This window comes from Cygnus olor, chromosome 4 (genome assembly GCF_009769625.2).
Source record: "Cygnus olor isolate bCygOlo1 chromosome 4, bCygOlo1.pri.v2, whole genome shotgun sequence".
In the NCBI taxonomy this organism is placed as follows: Eukaryota; Metazoa; Chordata; class Aves; order Anseriformes; family Anatidae; genus Cygnus; species Cygnus olor.
In genome coordinates, this window is record NC_049172.1 from 58,381,329 (window position 1) to 58,406,819 (window position 25,491).

The 25,491-nt window shown below is 44.6% G+C and overlaps 1 protein-coding gene and 1 long non-coding RNA gene across 2 annotated transcripts in view; one reads left to right on the top strand and one right to left on the bottom strand.

Annotated features, from left to right (window-relative positions):
- Positions 1 to 25,491, bottom strand: part of RBPJ (recombination signal binding protein for immunoglobulin kappa J region) — a 58,649-nt gene that overhangs the window by 33,034 nt on the left and 124 nt on the right.
- Positions 7,252 to 25,491, top strand: part of LOC121069942 — a 34,632-nt gene continuing 16,392 nt past the window's right edge. The window contains exon 1 of the long non-coding RNA XR_005819777.1: positions 7,252 to 24,684. This is a non-coding gene — a long non-coding RNA (uncharacterized LOC121069942). The remainder of the gene's footprint in view (positions 24,685 to 25,491) is intronic.

The following is a 25,491-nucleotide window of genomic DNA, read 5'->3' on the forward strand; positions in this document are numbered from 1 at the left end:
GCATGAGTATCATGGATCTTACTGTAAATAATGGTCTCCTGAGAGGCAAAAAGCAAAGGGGAGCTGTCGGATTTGAAGACAGTAGGAATAACAGCTGAGTGGAAAGAGTACGCTGGTGATGCCAGCAGGCAGGGAATACCAGGAAGAGCAAGAGTTGGAAGACAGGAGTGGCAGACTAAGGCTGGCTAGCTGAGAAGAATGGGCTGGAGAAGCACATTCTGGGAAGTGAGGCACCAGAAAAGCTTGATTAAAAATAAAAGCGAAATACTTGACTTACCCTGAAGAATCCCAAAACATACAGCAGATATCCACGTGCTGATATCTGAATAAGCACCTCTTTTTGCCTTACACAACCAGGAAGGGATCTTCATGGTGTTTGGGGTTAGCCCCGGTAGGCAACTAAGCACCACGCAGCTGCTGGCTCACCTCCCCCACTCCCAGCAGCATGGGGGAAGAGGAAAGGACGAATAAAAAGCAAGAAAACTTGTGGCTTCAGATAAAAAAAAAAGTTTAATAAATGAAGAAGCGGAAGAAGAAAGAAAACAAGCAACGCAAGGCAATCACTCGCCACCTTCCCGCAGGTGGATCAAGCTCGGCCAGTTCCCCCCCAAAGACAGCTAACCTCCCTAAGCCCCCTCTCCCATTTATTGCTGAGGATGACACTTCATGTAAGGAACATCCCTCATGTTAGTCAGGTCATCTGCCTGCTCGTGCTCCCTCCTGGCCTCTCGCGAGCCCCCAGTTGCACTCACTGCAAGGCAGAAAGGCCTCGATGCCGGGCAGACCCTGGTCAGCAACACCTAAAGTCAGGGGGGGTGTTAGCAGCAGTGCTTTGGTCACAAACCCAAGACACAGCACCAGAAACAGCTGCTAGGAAGAACATTAACCTCACCCCAGCCAGACGCAGCAAATTGGATAACTGCAGGGAAATCGTGTGCTTTCCGGCACGGGAAAGGAATACTGCTCAGAGGGAAACTTTCCTGGAAAAAAAGTTATCCCATAGCTGTTTAATGCGACAGTTCCGGCTCCTTCTCCTCAAGCAGAAACCTCCCGATGTCAGCCATAAAATATGGCAATCACTAATCCAGGACAGCGTAAGGCCTGGAGCCTGATGGGAGTGGCAAGTCCCACTTGCCTTAAACAAAGCTGTCAAACGAATGGGCTTTGAGACACGCACAGCGTACTTATTAGGGGATAAGATGATTAAGAACACTAAATTAAACACAGAATAGAGTGACTAAAGGAAGTTTTACTTCCTCAGAGGAGTCTGAGGGAAACAATGCTTGAAATAGGAGGAATCTAATGAAAAGATCTTCAGATTTTTATAGCATCTCCAGAGACGTTTCAGAATACACTGCCCAAGTCAGAAAGAAAGAACAAATTCAACCTCTGCTCTCCAACAACATGAAGTGACAATGAAGTCTGATGAGAGGTTGAAGGTACGTGCCAACAGCTCTACATCTCTGATTTCTGGGGAAGAGGTGGTATCCCAAAAGCCACTCATTGTGACAGGGTGGGGAGTGAAGAAATACTAACATTTCAGCCACTGCAGGTTACGCTGTAGTTGGGAGTGTGCCTAAACGAAAACTTCTGTCCTTCCTTGATCCCCGTTCTAAAAGCAGTCTGCTGTCAGATGCAACCGGCTCCTGCAGTACAGCCACGTACATCTGTGAAGGAATGTGAGGAGTCTGGGACTGGACAACGAGACAAAAGCCTTTTAAAGAAAGAAAGAATAAATAAGACAAGTAATTTGCAGGCATTTTTTATTGTTTTCCCTCAACTTAAAATCAACAACTCCAACATATCTGGAAGGCAGAAAATCTTTCAAATATAAGTTCAGCCTTTAGCACAGGACAGCTAGTCATAACAGGGCCTACCGCTTCTACCCTAACAAACAAAAATAATCTTCACAGAATTCTTTTCGAGTCGCTGTGTGGTCAGTTATCACAAGCCTATTAAAAGTTGTGTACAGAGTTCGCCAGGATCGTTCACCTTCGCGGTGCTATTTCGAGGCTTACTGAGCTTGCTGAGGTTACCTAAGAGCTGGGGAAGTGAAATGCTAGGTTTTCAGTCAGTTTTATGTTTAAAGTCTGTATAGAGGATTAATACAGAAGTATCAATTTTCAGCAGTTAACTGAAACATTAGTTTATTTTTTTTTAACCCCCCTTCAGCTGCTGACCATTTCCAACTTCAGAGGATCCTGGAACAGTTTGGGTTGGGAGGGACCTTGAAAACCACCCAGTTCCTAGCCCTGCCACGGGCAGGGACACCTCCCACCAGCCCAGGCTGCCCAAGGCCCCATCCAGCCTGGCCTTGAGCACCTCCAGGGATGGGGCATCCACAGCTGCTCTGGGTAGCCTGTGCTAGTGCCTCACCACCCTTACAATGAAGAATTTCTTCCTAGCAAAAAATTTCTTCCTAATTTGATTCAATTTACTTATAGAGAAATTAGGGAGGTACTGAAGAAGCACAGAGGAAAGTTCATACTCAGACTTCAAACATGCTTAAAATTTGCAGAGCCACCAGATTACAACAGCGTCCATGTCTAGGACGTACTGAACAGATCTCAGGAGCCATCCCTTCGTTGCCTGTTGGTTAAAAACACTTCATACGAGTTAAGCAGTACACTGCAATCTACATGACAAGACAACTGTTCTAGATCAGCCTCATCTCGTTTTTACAGATTTCTGCATTTGCAGATTTCCACGTTTCTACTAAAGTTAAATTGCAACTACGTTATAAGAAAAATAATTTTTTTAAAATTTTTCTTAATGTAAATGTATTTTCTGGTGCATGTACTTCTGTGAAGACAAGATGCAAATACTGAAAATATTTCTGCACATTCACCTACACAACCATATTTTCTCATAAGCATGTTGGAACACAACTCCCAAGAGAAAAGATCGTCTAGGAAACAACGTCCCATCTGGTGGTTCGCACACACAAAATGCTATGTATTGAAAAACGGCCATTTGTGATCCTGCACAAGCTTGACTACCAAACTTCATACAGTAGTTTTTCCTATGATTGGTCTGTGAAATACATATTAAATATATCTGTTGATTCACACCATGTTTAATATATTTGCTTATGTATTTGATTTCTGTGAGTCCACCTCATCCCCCTCTGATTATTTGTAATGAGGCCGGAAATAGGGTATTGTTATGAATTGCCAGTGGCAAACACAACTCAAAAAATAATGCTCTGGAGGTTTCATACACACGCATTCGTGCTCAAATAGAACATTTCACACTTTCACATGGATGAGGGTAGTGAATGAATGAAAATACAAATGGCTGAACCAAGACCCCCAGAAGGAGAATTTATCTTCTCCAAAACACAAATGTGTTCACTGTACACAGGTGAGATCGCTAAGGGAAACAGAGAAGGTCGTACTACCAGTAACACCCAGTGCTAAACAAACAACACATCAGAGGCACAAACTAACCAGAAAGAACCAAAATAACAAAATTATATTGTCAAAAGATGAAAATTCTTCTCGCAGCCCCTCTTCAGCCCATGACTCCACACATCCTGAACCATTCACAAATTCGGAGCAGAGTTCCTTTGCCCAGGCTCACCCACCCCAACATCCCACACGTGTCTTTTCTTTGCCCTCCCCTGATCTTTACAGTTTGCCACAACTTAAAGCCATGCAGCCGAATACGACCCAACCCACACCGGGAGCGTTCCTAACTACTGTGGCTTCTTTATCTGTGCAGCATCTCCAAGAAAGGAGTTTTTAATCCTCAGGCTACTCGCGCCCTAAACATTTTATGGTCTTCTAATATTTCCTCTGACTTCGCAGAACCACAGTTGTTGTTGCTGTGCTACTTCTTCAATAAAAATACTGCCATGGCTGGTATTCAGTCCTGTGAAAGGTGCATCAGACACTGAAGGCTATGCAGATCCATTACTTCGCAGCAGTGTGTGCATCTTGTTCTTTCTTCCAATGAACGTACTTGGACTCATGTAGTAAGACACATCTAACTAAGCCACAGATAAATGATACATGTCAGGAGCTCTTACTCCTTCCATAGCATCACACACGTGAGGTACGGCAGCTGCTGAAGTGACATCTGTCTCCCTCCAGGTGCAACTCAAGAGGAGCACACGCAGCCGCAGAATCGCACCCGGCCCTCGGCTCGCTCTCGCTTTTGCCTGCCCGCAGCACTTAGGCCCTGATCCTGATCAGCTGTCTGCCATTACAAACGTTGCTATAAAGACTTTGTCCTGAAGATTAGGAGTTTAACCTACTTTAAAATAAACCACGGCTTTCACATCCACACATAACGTACAAACAGCCAACCTCAGATAACCTGCTTTGAAATACTACTGACCCAACGTACCCTCTCTTTCCTATCCATCCTGCAAAAGGAGATAAAATAAAAGCCCCACCAACTGAGGACGTTTAAGGGATGTGAACAATGCTAGCATTCCTGCTGCTCCTGAAGTCCTTTCCTCCCGGGAACGAGCGGACGATGGGCAGTCCAACTGCACTCTGGCCCTTTGGCAGTAGGGAGCAGCCCTGAAGTCACAAAACCAGGACGCTCTGTTGATCAACACACAAAATGTTCTCTCTCTCCAAGGAAAAGACAAAAAAAAGACCCACCTGCTCCAGGGTGAATGCCAGCAGCCACGCACTATCACATCTCTGTACTGCATGATCCTGCGCTGCTCCAGCCTGCGCTCACAGAGCCCTCCAGCACTGGGAACATGTTCCGTGTTTGAAGCGAGCCTTCTACTGTACAGCGCTATGTACACTTTTGGCACCATATCAAATAATACTGACATAAATACAATAGAAAAGGCTCCGGTTCGGTTAGTCACGCCCTCTCACTGGAAGTCCCTGGTTCAATTAGGAACTCCCTCTCCCTCTTCTGACCTGCTTTCATCCTCCCACGTTGCTTTCGTTATTGTCCTCTCTCTTTTCCAATCCCCAGATAAAGGAAATCACAGAGCTACAACTGCAGTCGACAGCTTGCACTGCTATCAGCAAACAGGCCGACTTTTAAACAGCTTACAGAAGTAAACAAAGTCCCTAGTTTATACTAGTCATACACATTTGGAGAAAAAACTCCATCCAGTAAATTACTATAGCTCCACATGATTCTAAAAATCAAAGGTCTGGTCCAAAATGGACATCATTTTACTCCAGACAGGACCCACGCAACTGTGCCACAACAGTAAGGCAAGCAAATCAGTAATCACAGCCTATTTAAGAACAAGAAAGTGACCGGAACTTTTTCTGTAGATGTATTTTCCCTGCTTTGATTTTTGCTTTAGGTACCTGTTGCAAGAAGCTACACTAACTCAAAAATCTCAAGTACACTAAGTAACTTCTCAAATTGATAGTTGATAATAATCGACTTAAAGCATGCAAATAAAATGGTAGGATGGTGCAGAATGTAAGAATCATCATCAAAAATGACTGTATTTATAAAGATTCCTTTAAATTCGCATGCTACTAATTCTTTTTGACTGAATCCATAAAAATGTTGGCTCAGAAGTTCACTGGAAACTGGAGATTAGCACACACCTTAGCAGCTGCAAGGGTTATCAGCTTGAAAAATCAGTACGCCAACAGAATCTCCGTCCCTAAAACAATATAATTTGGCTCAGCTATTGTAACTGCATGGGGAATGTGCACTGTAAGACTCATTAATGTTAGCTTCTTTCACTCAAAAAAAAGTGACCGTTAAGAAAAAGGAAAATAAATGCACATAGTTCACAAAATTAGCCACTAAAATAATGGTAAACTGCTAAGGTATGAAAATAGTCTGAAGCGTGGTCCCACATTCACAGCTTTCAGTGACAGCTCCTTTGCTGAGCGTACACTTACAAGGATTCTTCTTCTCCCTCTAGCCCCATAAATTTCCCCCTGGACTTGACCTTGAGCATCACCTGTGAATAGATATTTCACCAATGAACTTGGTTTTTATTTCTTAAGAAAGTGATTCTATCTCCCCTACTAAACTGTAATTCAAGTTATCACCTGGCCTTTAAAAAAACAAACAACAAAACAAGTGACTCCCTTGTCTTTTAAGATAGTAGCTTTCTAAATATTGTAAAAACACAGCTATTGAGAAGTAAAGCAATGCTTTTTATGGCCACTATCTGCCCATAACTGCAATTACGATTTAGTCTAAAGCAAGATTTTTTTATTACATAAGGAATCAACTTTACTAAATGTACTGAATGTTGCTTCGGATGCCTCATTACTTGACAAAGGTCACGACACTTTTTAGACTATGTTTCTGCCAATATAGGAGCCCTCCTCTACACTACAGTACCTGAGGCTTTGCACGACCTTGGTTTCAATGTTTGAATGCCTGCAGTGTTCAGAGAACAGTTTCCCCTCTTCAGACCTTCCATCCTTAGCTGGGAGATACGCATTCATCTTCTGTGCAGAGGGCACCTTGCAAAAAAATATTAGTGAAAAAAGCACAAAACCTAAAGGTTCCTGGTTTTCTCTGAATCGCCACTGTTCGCTGTAATGCCAAAAATACATAGTAGAAGCAGAAATTGTGAATGATTTGCAAGGAAGTGGTAAAGAGCCATATTGAACTTACAAAGGAGGAAGATCCTCAAAAAGCCAGCCTAACCTCACTAACCATTAAGGCAAATCCGTATTTCTTCTGAACAGCTCGTAAGGACACAACAGGTTCCTGACAGCGACAGTCACTGGTCAGCCCCAAATCCCTGACTGCTGTTCTATGAGGGTAACAGGCAGTAAGTCTTCGGTGTGCCTTTCCTTACCCTATATTGCCACACAAGCAAAGGAGCTTTGTTACTTCAGCGACTGCTTCCTAGGCATAACAACAAGAACACACCTAGCTGGCTCCCAGGGGCTGCGTCCCCAGGGGCAGCCCCACTCCAGCCTCTCAGCTGCACCACCTGCAGCGCCCAGAGCTTCTCTGAGCGCCAGTTCGGCCCAGTCTGTCACACCACCAGCACGCTGGGAAGCGGGAGAGAGACGGGGACACAGCGCCTTTTGGTTGCAGACAGCTGGTCAGCCACCTCCACAAGCTCTAACAGAAACCAAAGAGATCCCACAGAAGCAGCAGCTACGCTTGTTTTCCCTTGCATTCTAGCAAGCCTGTAACTCTCAGAGAAAAGAATTGTACGGAAGAAAAAGCACAAGAGAATTCTGTTACCTATAAAGTTAAAAAATATATGTGCTATATATATATTTTTTTTTAGTGACTCAATCACTCGTTTGAAAAATCAGGAAGGAAAATTAATCCTCTTGCATAAGGAAAATGACTTGCAAAAATGTCTTTATTATATTTCAGAGATCTTACTGGTAGACTAACACTCTCAGTACAGGTTACCTTAGAAAAGCAGAGGCCTGTTGCCCCAGCTGCAGTCAGAACTTCATGCAAAATGCCAGCTAAGTGTGCTACATCTAACTCTAAGGTTTAAGAGGGCCAACTCTGACAAAGCCTTGCTGTGACAGCGCAAGTCACTGACACCCAAAAGGCCTCTCCCACCTCGGTGCCAGGCCAGGGTGAGCAGACGCAGAGCTGCGTCCCAGCCACGCCACCTCACAGCTGGGCTGCGGCTTCACGGCAGCCGAAGGCCCTGCTGCCACCACACAAACCCGGGGCTTCCTCGCGGCCACAGTCCCCTACCCTTCCTCACCCAACTCAGCGCCCGTCACACCGCCCCACGAGCTGGCTAAAACCAGTGACCCTGCCCAAACACCTCTGGGCAGGAGGGAGACGGAGGGGCAGCAGGAAGGTAAATTGTACTGGGGGAATGCCAACCACCACGCGATGCGGCCAACGGGAGCGCTGAGGGGTCGACAGTGTGCTGTCAGAAAGCTGGTGCATCTTCCCTTCGAACCCATTTTTATGGTGTTTTAATTATGTAATAAAATACGATTTGTACGTTCCATTTACTGAATTTATCTTGTTTCAGGACCTGTAAGCTCTGACTGGGATAAAATATGCAATGCTCAGCCCACCAAAGGATAAGTTTCAAGAGCCATTTATAAAAATGTTTACTGTATTTTCATACTTCTAAACAACACCCGGGGGAAACAGGGACCATACCCTAGCATCTCCTTCCTCCAGCAGCTCTATCAGTTGAGTAAACTTCTTATATTTGAAAATCTTTTATTTCTTTTAAACACTATTCTTACTTTTTGTATCCTCTCCCTTCATTCCCTTCCCCCCTCCAACTTCCCCACCGCAGCAATCCTTCAGAAAGCAACATGGAAGCAGCTCCTCCTATTAATTAAAAGAAAATTACTACAGTTATGTAAGCTTACTTCTCTGCAACTGTGTCTCATCCCCTGCTTCTAGATCTGTAAAACAATTATCAGCCTTTAATCAGAGCACAGGTATCAGCTCACAAGCAGGTTTTCATGCACGCAGCGTTCTCCAAATGGTCAAATAAAATTTGTCTCCCAGTAGATGCAAGCGATGACACGAAACCTGGGAATACACACGCTTTTTAACAAAACCCTATTTGGCACCAACCTGTTTTACAAAATTACAGGTTTTCCTAGATTTCAGACGTTTTCTTGGTGCATCACCCAGGAATTATGTGGTTACATCAACATTAGCCGGGTGCAGTTGCACAAGGAGCTGTCACTATCCTAGAATTAATCGATCTCAAGTATATTGTTTTGTAATTAAGCTTGTGAATACATCGCCCCATGAATATAACAGCAGCAGCAATAAACACATCCCAGAGAAGAGGGAGAATTAGAGGCTCTCCGTCACTGTCGAGGACAGCTAAATCACTTGGAGGCCATCCTTCATCAGCAACCTCTCCCTGTGGTTGCGGTAGCGCTCTACAAGCAGGGAGCGTTTTATACAAGCAGAGCGTTCTTACGCCTTTAAAGTCACGTACCTAGTCCTTCATTTATACTTCAGCTACAGCCCCTGCACTAATTAAGCGTTCCCACAAAGGAAAGACACAAATTCAGGTTCCCATTTAACAAATAGTTGACTTTTGAAAGAAAAAGAGAAAACAGGGCACGTATAACAAAAAACGTTATTTGTTTAAATAATATAAGCCAGAAAGGCCTTTCACTTACTGCTATTGTTGATTTCATAATCCATTTTTAAAACCGAACTGCTAGAGAAATATAATCTCTGCAATGCCTTATCATCAACTACAGTAATACTTTTTATAACCGTTATTGCAAACGGATCAGTGATCCCTGAAGAGGACAATTAAACTGACACTCCAGAACCACGGTTTTACTCCTTATCGCAGTACATTTACAATAATCATCTGAAAAGTTTAGATTGTGTGGCCGGGATGTCAGCAGGCTAACACCTTATTATCCTTTCTTCTGGTATTATGGCATTACAGTTCTCGTACACAATTATACGTGTTCCTCTTGTGCCAAAATAGCTTTCACGGGGTATTTTTCGTAAGAAAAAGAATCTGCAGAGCACAAAATGCAAAGCAGTTATTATTGTCCATTTTTTTAAATGGAAATTGCGTGAATCATACTTAATTCAAGTAGGCTTGCCTTTCAGGTTTGTCAAGTTTAAACTCCACACAGATGCAAATTACTGCTAAAACTTCTCCCTGCATCTTAATGAGGTACATTATAAACTATGAAGCCAACTCGAAAACAAGAGCATTTTTGACGGCGGTTTTACTCGAGCTAGGTATTCTAAGCGGTTAAAGGACTTGGAGGGCAGGAGGAAGCTGTACCAGCAGCACTTGGATTCTGCCTGATCCCGAGCCTGTGCCTGCTCCAAGCCTGGTTTCCCAGAATAATGCTTGTGCTGGCACAAATTTCTGTGCGAGGATTTGACTGCATGATAAGCGTGCCTAAGCAGCGTTGCGAAGACTCCCAACTGCTGAGCTCTGAACCCAACCTCTTTTCAAAACATTGTCTCATCCTTTCAAGTACGTTCAGGCCAGAAGGGAAAGTAAATTGTCAAAACTGCGTGCAAGTGCTAAACTACCAGATTTAAGAAGACATTTTAGTTAGCAGCTACCACTGTCTCGCTTGTATCTTGACTGGTTTAATGATGATAGCCAACAAGGGATCGCCAAGCGCGTAGAGCATGGACTGCGCTCATCGATGGCGAGGTTTCCTTTCGGCAATTCTGCCTACTGCTGCTTCAAACGGGGCCGACTGGGCTCGCCAAGAAAAATGCTAATCATGGACAAATGCAATAATTAAGGGTCAGAAATCAGATAGAGAAGCCGAATTCCTGAATTCCAGTACGCAGATGCTTGTGCAGCCAAGATAAATGAACAGAGAAGTCTCACTCTAAGCAAAATCACGGGGTGACCTATATTGGGAGTTAGAGCTCAGAATTCAGCAGTGTAACAAGACAGTGCCTTCTTCCAAGCCATTAATGCATGCTGGAAAACAGGGCCATGCTAACACGTCCACAGAGCAGACTTATTAGTCTACTAACGGCTAATAGTCCTTCGTTGCTTTAGTTTCCCAGCTTACTAAAAAAATGAACCTCACGCTATGAATCTGATTATCCATCCTTGCAGTAACTTCGGAAGCCCTAATTCAGTTCTGACCAAGTTTAAAGAGTGGAGAAGAATTAAGCTGCTATGAGTTTTACACAAACTGGAGGCTGGAGAGACATTTCCAAAATAATGATGTCATTGGAAAAGACACCCAGAGCTTGGAAATCACGAACTGCTTCACAGCTGGTCACTGTGCACGTGCCCTTTGGACAGAGCACAAGCACGTGCCTTCGCTGTGCCACAAGCCGCGCTCTGCCCATGAGCGATGAAGGAGCTCATGGTATCATCCTGTAAACTTTCCTCACCATACAAGAGGAAGCGTAAGTTCATTAGTCCTGCTGTTTGCAGAACAACTTGAGGACAAAAAACCCCACCCTGTTCCTTGACAATAGCATATGCAAATATAGTCAAAACAAATGAAGAACGTTGAGAACGTCAATTTTGAAGTGCTTTAATTATCTTACAGAGTTATGGGAAACTTTGAATATTATCAGCATAGCATTCATGCATACAGAATACTCTATCAGTGTTTCATCGTAGAAGTCTTAAATTTGTTATCTACGTGCTGTTCAGTCAGGCATAAGAAATATAAAAAACAACAGTTAGCTATAAAGTCGGATTATAAGAGGGTCTCCAGAATGCTAACAGCAGCAATAAGCTATGAAATGTAACTTAACTGTTGAGTTGCACACGATTTTAGGGACGCTGCCCTACGTAGATCTTTAAACAAGAACCATGGGTTGAATATCAGATTTATGACTATAAACCTCTTGGAACAGGTATGAAATTGTTATGTTTACTAGCCTGAAGAAAGCCTAAATCCTGGTAATTTGAAGACAAACACCAGAAAAGTATTTCACTGCCTAATTTAAATTTTTTATTTCCCCAGCGGTTCACAGGTTGTTGCAATTGTGTGCCAAGTTACCTACCATGTCAGCTACGATGATGCCTGTTTCTTTAAATAGATGGTAGTGCTGTGGAGACAGAGGAAGAACTACAGGACTGCTTCTGTGACGAGGAGGACAGTGGGAGAAGTGAAATGTGAGCTGCAGGTTTGGAAGCCTGAGGTATCTTTCACTTCTGTTTTGTATTTTTTCCATATACACAGGAAACTCCCTTGGGGGGAGGAGAAAGACCAACTTCCCTACAGCTAAACACAAGAACATATGTAAAACAGTCAAGTCGCAAGTCTTCAATGTTTCCATACCTTAATAAAAAAGAATGAGGCAAAAATTTCAGAAACTGAGATAGCAAAGTCTAATTTCCCACCTCCAAAATGTCTTCAGACAACCCATGTGGGAAGTAGTAGGAAATTCAAGAGAAGCAGGACAGAAAAGAAGAGCAGAAAGCCTCCACAGACACACGTGCATCACCGCCCACCTCGCCCTTGCACAGCTCAGCCCCTTCCCCAGCCCTGACCACTGTCCCTCTGTTTCCCTCGGTCCCCCTTTTGCTGCTGCAAAGCAGGAGAGGCAGTGAGGAGGAAGAAGGGCAGAGCTGACACTGACGTTGAGAGCCTTCTGCTCCCACTGCTGTGGGATGTACGAGTTACACCGATTCAGTACAGCCCAGGGTCCAGCAAGCCACGTGCTGGTCTCCAACAGATGGATTAATTGACAGCTGAGGGAAAATAAGAACCAGACAAGCCTGACTGGTACTTACCCCAAACGTTCTCCCTGTCTATGACTATTTTCAGTTCAGGGGATTTCTGGACCCAATGCTGATGCCAGGAATGAACGCAGCCTTTATTAATACTGTGGCCTCACATGGTCCAAGCACGCTGTAGCCAGCAAAGGATGTGTTTGGAGACCAATGGGGCACAGAAGAGACCAAGGGAGCTTCTGCTATATTATATATATCTGCTATAACACAGGGCTACGCGGGATGTGCAGGAGAATCCCAAGGCACCCGGGCATTATCAGCATGACCAGCCCTGAAAGGTCACCCCACCCCAGATCTAAAATTCAGTTCTGACACGCCAGGAAAGCCAGTGTCACATCGGAGTGACACTTGCAAAGCCTGCAAACCGCACGGCTCAGGAGCCACAGATACTCCCTCCTGACCTGACCGCTGCGCTGGGATGCCACGGCTCAGCCGGCCGGCCAGCGCCACGTGGTAACACGAACCCCTCAGCAACCAAAAGGGAAAGCACAAGGAAGCTCCACTGGCCACGTAACTGCTTTTCAGAAAGCTCATTTAATTACGTAAGAAAAGAGAGCTTCTGAGAGTGCCGGTAGTTGTGCTTTGGTCCCATGCAATACAGCCCCAAACTTCTAAGCTTTGGGAACACAGTAAGACACGTTGCCTGCGCACCACTCTTCACAAGGCACAAGGAACACAGAGCCTGTGAGCTCCAGTTACCCCGATTGTTTTGGGGATGAAAAACTAATGCAGTCCAGCATTTCAGGTAAACTATGGCCACTGCTGGAAGTGTGCCGAACCCGTATACCACCCTCCAGATGGAGTGTGCAGAAGCTAGAGATGAGTACAGGCTCCTTACAGGAATGAGACCATGCCAAGACCCGGGGCACTTTGAACTCAAAGTCCTCAAGATGTTTCTAACAGCTACCGCTAACTGTAGGCGCTGTGTAGCACAGATTCAAGAGGAATGAGACGGAAAGGCAAAAAGCAAGTGGACAATGCACTGAACGGCCTCAGGCAGAAGAAAGTTTAGTGGATTCCATTACAGATATTTGGCAAAGGAGAACCTGATAAATGACTCAACTCTTCGGAGAGCAACGTGAAGTTACTTTTGGCTTCCAAGACAGAAATTAAGAAGGCAGCTGAAAAAAGGAAGAGGCCACAGTCACAAGGAGCAATGGAGATCTGGGACAAAGCTTAAGCGCTTGCTTCCTGTTTCTACAATTATGATCCAGTGTTGCAAGACTGAATTTTCAAAGGTTCCTTTTATCGAAGGAGAAAGGTTGCACACATTGAGGCTCACTGGTCAGAACCATTATTCCGTTCTGACGTCCGCAGGACATCCCTGTTTGAATTTTCTCGCCAAATAACAGTGGAATGGAGGAATGCTTTAAGCCAAAGGGCTACGTGAGCTGCTTAACCAGAGAGTAAACAGGCAGCAAGTTCACTGCTGAAAAGTCAGGGACCATTGCTGCACCCCACCTTCAGTGACATCTCGATGTTAGCCTCTAAAATGAGAGGATTTTGTGATGCAGCAGCAGTAGGCAAGTTCATGACAAGTGCATCACAAAATCTACAAGCTACTGAAGATTGCTTCTCTGATAAGAACAAATGCTGAAGAGAAATATTTCAGTTGAACTGTTGGTTTTTAACCTGTATCAGAACACTCTGCATGAATACAGTTTCTGTAAGGTTCTGAAAAGGTATTAGGAAAAGCAAAACTAATGTACTGAAACAGTGAACCAGGCAAAAAGAAAGATGCAATTTTATTGAGAAAGTTACACGTGCTCTTTTAAGCCATCCTAAATTAGGAGAGATGTTGTGTACAGTAAATATTAATTCAAGATTTATAACAAAGCTGTATAACAAACGACCTGAACTGAAGCTTATCCGCATGCATGCACCCACATTTTGGGCACTGCTTAGCTACAGAATTTAGCTTTCAAAATCTGATCTCAGCGTCACTTTGTTTACTTTCAGCATTTCAAAAGCAATCCTTTCTCCCAGCTCTGTGGCTTTAGAAATGCATCATATTAGTAAGAACAAGGTGTCCCATTCCTTCCCAACTTTCCATGTATTTCCTACAAAGCCACTAGCAACTGATTGCAGCAACTCTCCATTCATTCAGTTATATTTTATCCATCCTTGGAGGAGCAGGAAAATGAAGTAGTAATAGCTTCCCAAACGCTTCGAACGTGGTGAGGAGGACTGCAATATGCCAAAAGACAGGAGCTAAGTGAAAAGAAAGAACTCTGAAATAAAGTGATCCTCCGCTATTTCTACCCCCCGCCTTCACATCATTGATTTTTTTGTTGCTTTTCCTTTACAACTTAATTTTCCTCGTTGCTCCATATCCATATTTTGTCTCTTGCTACAAAAGATATTTCAGGTTCTTGAACCTGTCTTCTCCCCAATCCTCCCAAGTTCTGTGAATGATGGCAATGGACACTTCAGCTGGGAGATGAGCAGCATACAAGCACTCATTAGGCGCCTTTTCTCATGATGGAGGACACCAATCTGGGCAAGCTCCACGTTCCCAAAAGCAAGGAACAGGGTTTGGACTTGACTTAAAGCAGACAGTTGTTAGCATATTATATTGGTTGAGTAGTAACAGTGACTTTTCCACTGCATAGATAATGGCGGTGATGCTCTAAGCAAACCCTAAGTCTTATAGGGCCCGTAATAACAGACCTGAGGAGAAATAAAGACCGTGATGGATCCAGAGTAGGGAACAGTGCAGTTGGGAAGTCCTCTGGAAGTTCTGCTCTGAACAAAGGCAACTGGACACAAACTGCCCAGGAACAGAGAGAACAGGGCTTACAAAGAAACTTCACAGAAAAAAAATGGGGAGATAAAATATTCTGGTGTGATGATCCATAAAAAAGGGTATGTAGGAGCAAAATGAATTGAGATCTGGTCACAAAACTCAGGAGAGAACAAGACTGAAAGTAGCTAGGTAAAAATAATAAAAGATATCTCAATATCCCATATATAAAACAAGAGGAAACATTGACTGAGTCTGAATTCAAATTAGAGGAAGAGAATGTCAAGCAGTGCCTATAAACATTCTTCAACTAATTTCAAAACAAACAGGAGAAAGCATTAGCTGGGACAGCAATTTGGACACTGCTAGGGTAGTAACTTTCATCTTAGGGAAAAGGCTGCCATTACTAAAGGAAAACACCTGAAATCAGGACAATACACGGGAAAATACTGAAGACAACAAATGTTATCACAGGTGTAACCAGTAAAATCTGTATTGAGAAGGTACATGAAACAACAACGTCCACAACTTGAACCCTATGCACCAGACTTCTAGTAAGTGAAGAAGTCTCGTATCTCTCCAGATGTAATACTCATCACTGCCTAATAACTTCTGGAAAATGTTGGTCTGGTTTTTGTTTTTGGCTGTTGTTTTTTTTTTTTTTTTGAGAACTGTTCTAACTGAAAAAGATAAACTTCCAAATTTGAACTGATGCAATCTGACCTTCATGACTACGCAAACTGATGAGTCAAACAAGTCTCCTGCTAACTTGAAGTGCCGTACAGCAGTAAGGTGAAACAGCAGAGAAAGACTTTTTTTTTTTGATCGTTTGTACAGTACTGCGTGGTATTAAAAAAAATAATTCATCCAAAAAGTATCCATATGAACACGGGAAATCCTCAGGGTATGTCCAGAGAGTTTTCTTGTACATTTTATTCCCATATGAAAATTCAGCCTAGATTCAATGAACACTCACACTGGCTTCAAACTCTGCCTCGACAGGCACCTTCAGCACATCTTCCGAGGTCAGCTTTCACCTCCTGCTGTCTCAAAAGCTCCATGTCGATGCTGCAGCCAGTCAGAAGGAAGAACAATTTTCCTTCCAGCTCAAGGGATCCAACAAAACGAGTTGTCTTCTACTTTCTAGTAGCCTGTAGCACTTGGACATGGCTGTAAGCTCCTGATCCATCTTTCCTTTGCTATCGCCTGAAGTATGACTTACCCCTTCAGCAAGCTCGCTGTAAAACTTCCCAATGAGACCTTTTTTTAAGCATCATTTCGTAACCATTCCTTTGTTTTGTCTGTTAGCTATTGTGAAACACAGGTATTTTGCCCATTGCAAATAAAAATACGGAAAGTTGTGACGTTTGTTTTAGCGCGGTTCTCATGTTTGTTTTAACGCAGTTCTCAGTATTTTGAGAGCGTTACTACCAAAACATAAGCACTGCAAACACAGGTTTTATTTACTGTGTTATCAAAACTGAACACTAACTTGGCCAACACTGGTATAATTAAAACACAGGGAAATAAGTCTTTATGCTTTAATTTTCCTACTTCTGATGACCTTTAAAATCAAAATACACTTCAGAGCTGGAGAATTCCCTCTTTTCTTTGTACAATATTCATCTGTCACACTTACCCACAAACCATCACATTCACCTCCACACCCAGCAGCAAAACACTTAATACTGGAACTAAGAGCCACCCTTGTACGTTCAGTGCTTATCCAAAGACCTCTCAAAACCTAGCTTTTACATCATCAGTAGGATTCATTTAGCATCACCTGTGCTGACTGACACAGCTTGTCACAGTGTGCCATGTGCCACAAGCCTCTTCCAAAGAGGAAGCCTAAGCCCAAATGCTTATTATGATTGACTGCTCAGCACAGTTTATTGACTAAAGATTTGTAATGCACATGTAAACAAAACAAAACCAACACCAACCAGGCGATCTTAAAAAAAAAAAATAAATTGGAATGCAAAAAGGAAAATAAGAACACCCCAGGACTCAGTGCTGGCAAAGAAGCACTGAACAGCAAAAGAAAAAAGGTTGGCCAGAAAAATACTTGGACAGAAAAGACACATCCAGAATAGTTTTGCTATATCCCCCTCACTTCTGGAAGATATTACATTATTAAGGATTTTACTAGTCATCACTGTATATCTACTACAAAACTAAAAGAGCGTGAAAAGAAACACACACACGCAGCATAATACCAGGCTTTCAATACAACTTTTTCTTTTCTGAATTCTTACGCTCGCTACTGAAGCCAGCGCTGGCTGGCTGAACTGGAAAGCAGGAAAGGATTTCGAATTTTAAAAATAAATACCTATACAGAAAAATTTCTTCTGGAGCATGAAGGCATGGCTCCAGCCCACCACAGCACCACTCTGTCTTTCTTCGCCTTTATCCGCTGGTCATGCCCCATCCCTTCCTTGTGGTGCAGTTACACCAGAGCAGCGCCTCTCTGTTCCAGTATCCCCCACTCTTACCAAGACACATTTATGATGGACACGGTCACACTTCATCTTCTTTACCACATCTGTTTGTCAGGCAGGTTGAATGCCTAAGGAAATGCGATGCCTTCCATGCACCTTTCACTCTGTGACCCAGCTGCGGCAGGGAGGAAGGCACGATGCCACCTGCCGAAACGCAGCGAACCCATCAGGGCAGGGCCCCCAGGCACACGGGGCGGCGAGAACGAGGCCGGGAGACACTAACTGAGCTTCCACCTCTCCACCGACCCTGCGTCTGACCTCGGCAAGTCACTGGCTTTCTGCACTTGCTTTCTGATGTTCAGGACATGAAGGGCTTTTACGCAGACGGCGGAAACAACAACGACAAGATAACCGAGTAAGTTAAATTATTATTTATTCCGCTATGCCAGGCCTTAGATCCCTTCTGCAACGGCACGAGCCAAGAACGAGCACAAGCACCTCGGATTGCCCAGACCTCCAGTGTGAAGGTCCCCTCGCGTCAAAACACCAGGGACAGCAGCAACCCACCAGCAGAGACTCCCCCCTGCTGTACCAAAACCTGATAAAAGCTTCGTTTCACGAATTGTGCTGCTGAGCAAACAAGTTTAACCTTATTTTCTACACGGGCAGTTCCTAATCTACAGCTTGCGAAAGCAACGCTGCCTGCGAGACCCTCTGCCACTGCTCCCAGCCAAAACTGAATTACAGAGTTAAAATAAGAGCTGCCAGGAAAAGGAAAGCAGGATATTGCCCAGAGAGTATTTTTTACTCTGCGCTGTTACTATGGCCCGGCAAAAATTAGGGACCAGTATTTTACACAATTCAGTTCCCTCTGTCAGGCTTAGAGAATCCTGAATTTCATGGCTGCCTGATCAAGTTTCCTTCTGATACCAGGCTTCCTGGTAACCTCCCAAAGCACCACACACTGGAAATATGCCACAAGTTATAAAAAAAACTCAGGTGAAATAAATGTTCTACAGACTGAGCAATCTTATCAAGAACAGCAGCAGAAAGACCGTTGTCTGGCACATACTGAAAGATGCCCACGTTCTTCTTTGCTCCTAATGGAAAATAAAATAAAATTAAATATTTGTGTTGCTACTCAAGTAACTATAAATAACGACGTTAACGTCGACTAGGACCCGTTGCAATACGTACTCTTGACTCTCGCCACCAGACGTAGAACAATTAAATGAAGTAACAGGTGTAATCTCACATGGAGCAGTCAGAAAGGACCACCTGCCAACACAGCTCGTTGCCTTTTACCACACGTGCTCTGGATTTTGGACGTGCTGCCTAAATGCCTCTTCATACAAGCCAGTCGTCCAGTTGCAACGAAAAGGAGGTTAGCTATACTTCCATCCACCCATCTTAATGCCTTCACGTCTTCCAAGTAAAGCAACGGCAATAACTTTAAACCACTCATTACAGAAATACATAAATTCAGCAAGAAAGTTTTCAAGACCTACTCACATACAAAGACACGTTCAAAAAAGAGCTCGACAAACTTACTGTAGGTACATGCTGCAGACCGAAATTTTCAGATCGCTTTAGAAAGAATAAATCATGTTGCAGCATCATGTCATTCACTGAACCACCTGAGTAACTGGAATAGTAAGGCACCGGTATAACTAGTGGTAAAATGATATAGATAAATCAAAATTTTCAAAAATTAGAAAAAAATGAGACGGGAAACGAAAACTGTTATCCTTGCAAAGCTACAGCCTCCGCGTGTTGTAAAGATGTAGAAATTCAGTCTTAATCAAGGGATTTCTCACACTGAAACCCCTATCTTCTCTCTCTTCTTGGTAACAGAGCTTACCGCCACAAACACGTAGTTTACGCATTTACAAGCATGAAGATGTGTATCGCTATCTGGTTAACCACCGCAGCAGAAGAGTACCGAGTATTTTTTCAGAAAACGAGATTATTTTAAATTGCTTACTATATCCTGGCTCTGCAAAGTGGCCTGTGATGTCACACACAAACAGGCGATGAAAGAGTTTCTTCAGGTTGGGAAGGGTACTTCACATTTTAAAAAAAAAAAGAAAAGGTAGCAACCACAAAACACACATACACACACACACACACTCGCACGCGCGCGAATTATGAGTAAAAAAGCACCACAACACAAGCAGAACCCCAGGAAATGAGATAATGTCAAACTCCGAGCTTCGCGTTTACTTTTCCACTCCTCGGTAAGGATATAATGATATGGAAATTGCTACTTTCTATTAATAATTTTCTCTTGAAATTTATCAGCTGTTTCCTCTTCTGAGCTTGTACGCTGGAAAGGAATGACCATAACGCCGTATTACTTCCTTGCCTCGTACGATCTTACTTAGTTCTTTCTGCAATTATGTTCAAGACAAATATGACAGCTGTACAATATTAGATCACAAGCATTTTACATAAAAATGAAACCTCAGTAAGTTCAGAAATACGATTTTGCATCTGTAATTGTAAATTTGCCTTGAAATAACAGACTTAAAAGGCATACGCAGTTGTGCAAACAGAATTAATTTCATCCAACAATGCAGCTAGTGATGTTTATCTTTTTCCCCTCTTTATCTAAGCATACAGGAAAAAATAAGCAACCCTTTAAATGCAGGCAGATGCTACAGTTGCTTTTTTTTTTTTTCTTTTAATAGCTCAATAATGTAAACTAAAAATAAAACAAAAAGCACTTAGAAGTACGCCTTCCCTGGGAAATGCTCTTGGGAGGCAGCGATTCAGCACATCCCAGTGCCACACAGGTCAGCTAATAACGTGCTTGCAATTAACAGCCAAAGCATTCAGGGTGATCAGCACTGCCAACAGAGAAAGGATGGCCCCAAACTTTAAAATTCTGCTGACATGATTTGCTCTCCACATGTGAAGCTAATATGTGGGATCAACTACGTTCTCCATTCCCAACAGACGTTGACATGCATTGCCTAAGATACGATACTCGTGTTAAGCACGTACTTTACACATCTAAAACTACAATTTCTCTGCTCAATTTTACCAAAAACCACAGAATAGCTATGTAGTGCACCCACCTTAACTATACTCTTTATAATGTAACTGTACTCTTTTAAGTAACTCGAAGAATGAGTTCCTAAAAGCTTTTTTCCAAGCCCGTGCACATGAAGGTGCAGCAGGTCTTTCAGAAAGCCTTCACAAGCCACTGCTGCTGCAGGCTACTTTAGCTTCTTTGTGCGCTCTTTTTAAATGTAGAAATCGTTTGAGTTCCTAATAATGATAAAAAAAACTCGAATGAATTACTACTGCAAAGTAGAATGTAGCAAGTCAGAGGAAAGAAAGAGTATTCTCTCCCACTCACATATCATTTGTGTAATTCATAGTAGAGAATCAGAGCTCTCTCTGCACAGAGATACTGGTAAAGGATTCTGCCTTTTAAGTAGCAGTTTAAAAAGCCAACGCATTTTATGCCTATTAAAACAGACTACAGCCTATTTCTAGAGAAATCAAGCTATAAAAAGAAAGATGATTTTCAAAGCTTCCTTGTGCCATACATCAACTACAATAAGTCCGAAATGACTAAGAGCTACTTAAAACAACGAATAAACAATGGGAGCAAAACCCTAATCGAGAGCTTAACGTCATAAAATCGCTCCTGCCGAGCCTACAAGCGGTGAGAAGAGCATTTGTAGGCATCTCAGAAGACTCTCTCAGGAACACAGCGCTCACAGAGATTTCCCAATAGCCAGAACGAAGATGCTGACATGCCCCTTGATAATGATTTAAATGTTAGTCACACAAAACCATCTACTCATTTGATTGTAAATGAGTTTCTCCCAACAACCTTTAGCACTCATGATGTGCGCGCACACAACACAATAGCCATGGTTATGCTATTACTCAAATCTTAATAAGCACTATGTTTAAACCTCCAGCAACAGTAAAAACTGTAGCCCGAAGATCCCATTCCTTGGATCCTACTCCTGCAGTCCACATAATCCATTCTCCAGCCCCTGAGCTCCACGGACACCGTTCTCAGGAAGACCTCTTGCAGCCACCGCCGCGACGCGGCTCCGGATCCAGGTGCAGCTCTTATCTCGCCAGCCCTGCCGATCACCCGGACTATCAGCAGCGCTTCTTCGCCGGAAATATTCTCCCTGACTCCCTCGGCCCCGTTCCTCTCGTGACTCAGCCCTTATCGTTCTCATTTTCCTTTCAGCACATCCTTCTGGAGGAGCATCCCCATTCACCTTTACTGTTTTATGAACTACTTAGCAGCCTGTCTCACACCCCTTTCCTTCCATTCCCCTCCACCTCACCTAGCACCACATGAAGCTGCTGCCTGCTTGCCAGCAAATCAGAAACACGCTTTCTACGCCGTATCTGCAGTGTTTGACCGAGCTAGCACCTTGGCTGGCGCCACCGGTCTCTCCGTCCAGATGCCTCGCTATCAGCTCAGCCCCAGCCCAGACAAAACACGGGCCTTACGCGCTCTGTCACTGCTCCAGCCTCCTTTCCACCGCGGCAAGTCGCTGCCTTTCGGGACTCTTACAGCATCAGCCCTCAAACCGTGGCTCTCTATACGTCCTCAGACCTACAGGTTTTGAGACCCCATGTCGCTAAGATCTGCCTTTAGTAGGTTAAATTTTATCCTGTGACCACAACAGCTCACACCCCAACTACCGAAGCACCCTTCCAAAACGCAGAGCTGACCCTGCTCTATTTACTCTGAGCATCCCTCTCCAGCTAGCTTTTTCGGACCGACGTCAGGTCACGCAAGTCCTCCTCCCCTCCCATCTCTCCAGCAGCACCCGCTCCACCCTCTACTTCCAGACCCTTGCTGGTGAACCCCCTCCTCACACCGCTGACCAGGACGCAGAAGGGGCAGCTTTCAGCGAGCACCCTGTCACGTTTCCACCTGGTGCCAAGCATCCTCCTGTGCCACCACAGATCTGCGGCGTCTTCCCTCACCCTGAAGTCGTTCGGCGTTCAGGGAACACCTCTTCGCCACCCAACTTCGGGGTGACTAATTCAGGCACCTAACAGCCTGGTATTTAGAAATGTGTTACTAAAACACTTGTCTACAGAGCCTCTGGAAAACCCTGTACCCGGGAGAAGCCTGTGCAGTTGTTATTGTCTTTTTTTCAGGGTTTATCTGAAAGCTGCTCGAAAAATAACCCAAATACCGCCTTGTTTACTGCTATTACAAAGGTTTTCACTGGTAATTGAGTACTCAAACTTATGGCTAGCATTTACCATTTTTATCTACCCTCTACAATTTTTTTTTTACTTGCTTGCTGGTACAGAAATCTTTGCAAAGGTTTTTGGCAACAGCTTCTTGCTTTTTTTCTAATATTTTACAGACGGGGTTGTCCCAGACTAGAGAGCGAGCCACAGAAGAGACCACTCCACTTTTTAAGTCATTTTAAAATGGCTTAAAAATAAGTTCTTAAGAGCAGAGATTCTGTCACATTGTTGCAATAGGCCTAACACAGCAATTTTCAAGCTAATCAAGGCCTAAAGGTATTTTTGTAGTATCAGTAAATATTTAAACAAAGCACTTCACACCCAAAATGTGCAACTCTAGTTAACTAACATTTTCATTAATTTTGCCGTCTTAAAACATCGAGTTTCCCTAAACTGCTCACAAGCCAAAAACGCTCCACAGAATCCCCAAACACTATCCTATCATTGCAGCCCTAAACTATCCACTTTGTTTAAAATCGCCTTACAAACGGTTCATTTTCAGTAACTGGCCCCAGGTTTCTGCGTACCTTATTAGACGCAGTTCTGATACCGTGGGCTTTCAGCCATCCTGTACACGCCAGCAGTTTTGATCGAACCGCTCCTCGTGATGCGAGAAGCGTGCAACGTGCTGCAGGTAATAAACTGCTATCGTACCCTGACTCCCCCCAGAATTACTCTAGTAAATTCATACTATTCCACCCAGCACTGCACAAACCATACTTTAGGCTTAGGCGTGCAGCTTTCGCAGGAAAAGCTGTGTTTTCACATGCAGCCTACGCTGGCTACGGAAAACCATATGCTTTATCTCAACGTTCGAGCACCCATAAGAAAGGCACGCTGCTCAGTCAAATACCAGGCAGTATTTGGGCACTACAGACTTCAGTTACAGCTTTTTAATTTCAAGCACTTTTTTTTTTTCCTGCTTAATACCCAGCTTTTGCAGAACAGCCAAGAAAGAAAAACCATTTTTACTGACTACTTGGAAAAAAGTCAGTTACTGGAGTATCGTCAAATTGTGTCGGGTGTGCTAATGTACACAAACAGCTCAGCATCACAGCTGTAACCCAAAAACAGCTCATACAATGCAATCCTCGATGCAATCTAGCTACAACGTTGACCGACCTTAACATACTTCTTTTTTTATCAATGTTAAAAGTAATAAACAACAAAAAAATGAGACAACATTTTCAGAGAATTACTCAATTTACAGGTTTTGAACAGTAACTTCAGGGTTAAAATCCACAACAGTTTTTTGCATTCTTGTTAAAATGCTTTTTTAATTTGATCGCCCATTAAAAAAAAAAAGTACAGCGTCTGTTATTCTCAATATTTTAACGTATTTCCACGAAGGCTAACTGTAACGTCATAAGCACGAGAACATTTCTGACAAGCCTGTAATAATCAATAAACAAAAGGAAATGGAGCCCAAATATTCAGATGAGTAAACTAACAGAAACGTGGAAAAGCTTAATTGCTAACTAGGACACAGACTACTACTTGCAGCAAACTTTAAAAGCATTTCTTTCCTTCTTTCAACTCTAACCTCTAAAATAGCACACCCCAGGAACCATAACAAATAAGACCAGCTTCACCAAAGAACATTTAATTGGGAAAATGTGTACGAGCCGCAAGATGCCTTTATCAAGAGAGAAATCAAGCAAGAGCTTCGATATAGTTTTCGACAGACAAAAGCAAGGAATTGGAAACACTGCTGCAGCCAAACAAAACAACAAAATACCATAATGCTACCTTCTCCACGAGAACAAAAGCATCAACCACCAACTCCACCCCACCCCCAAGCAGGCTGTTGCGCTCTCTAACCACATAGCCCATGCTGGAGACAATGTAATCCCACGGGGAAGACAGAAGGTCACAGGCACGCTGTGAAATCACAAAATAAGGTCCACTGTTTAGAAAGGCTCGGCGGTGCTTTCACCGCTCACAATGTCATTTGGAACAAACAGGTGGAGCGCAGACATGGCCTGCTCTTCTCCTGCTGTCCCTTCCCTCGGCATATAGGAGGTTACACGTGTCCAGCGCGGTCCAAAATTACAGGCACGGCCTTTACAATAAGCAGGAGAACTCAAGATGTGGCAAGGGTGGCAATACTCAGTGTAACACTGCAGGTGAGATCGGACGCTGTGTGCCAGCAGCGTGTCTGTTATTATCCACGGGCTGTAGGTGGCTACGAGGGTGTCGCTGGTTACAGTGACACGCACTGCAGCGGGCTAGCCACGATTAGCTATTACCCAGCGCGGCTGAAAGGGTCGGCAGCTATCATTCATTGCGATCCACGGTGGCTTAGTGGGGCGGGGAGCCTGCTCCCCTCGGCCATGCACCATTAGGAGCTGAGAAAGCCCAGCAAAGCCCAAGGAGCGGGGAAGGGGGACGAAGGGGAGGCGAGGAAGGGCAGTTTGGCCCCGCGCCCCAAGAGAGGAGCTGCCTGGCCGGCAGGACCCGCACCCTGCCCGCACCCCAGCAGCCATGCGGGGGCCCGGGGGCGCTGAGCCCGGCCGGGGGCTGAGGCAGGGCAGGACCGCGGCTCCCAACCTGCGGCCGGGGCAGCAGCCTGGGTGCGAGCGGAGCCGGGCTGCGGCATCTCGGGGGGGGCACAGCCGGGCCCACGCCACCCCTCAGGGACCCGTGAGGACGAGCCCCGAGCCCGGAGCCCCTCAGGCGGCGCAGCCCGGGGGGGGGGAGCACGGCCGGGCCGCCTCAGGGAGCCCGGGGACAACCCCGCGGGCCCTGCCCCGCGCCCCGCGCCCCTCAGAGCCTTGCGCCCACCCGGGGGGGACCCCGACGGCGGGGGCTCGGCTGGCCGGGGCCCGCCCGCACAGCCCCCGGAGGCCGCCCCCGGGCTCCCCGAGGCGGCGGTGGGGCCGGCGGCGGGCGGGGGCCGGGCGGGCGGCGGGCGGGGGCCCCCCGGAGCGCGG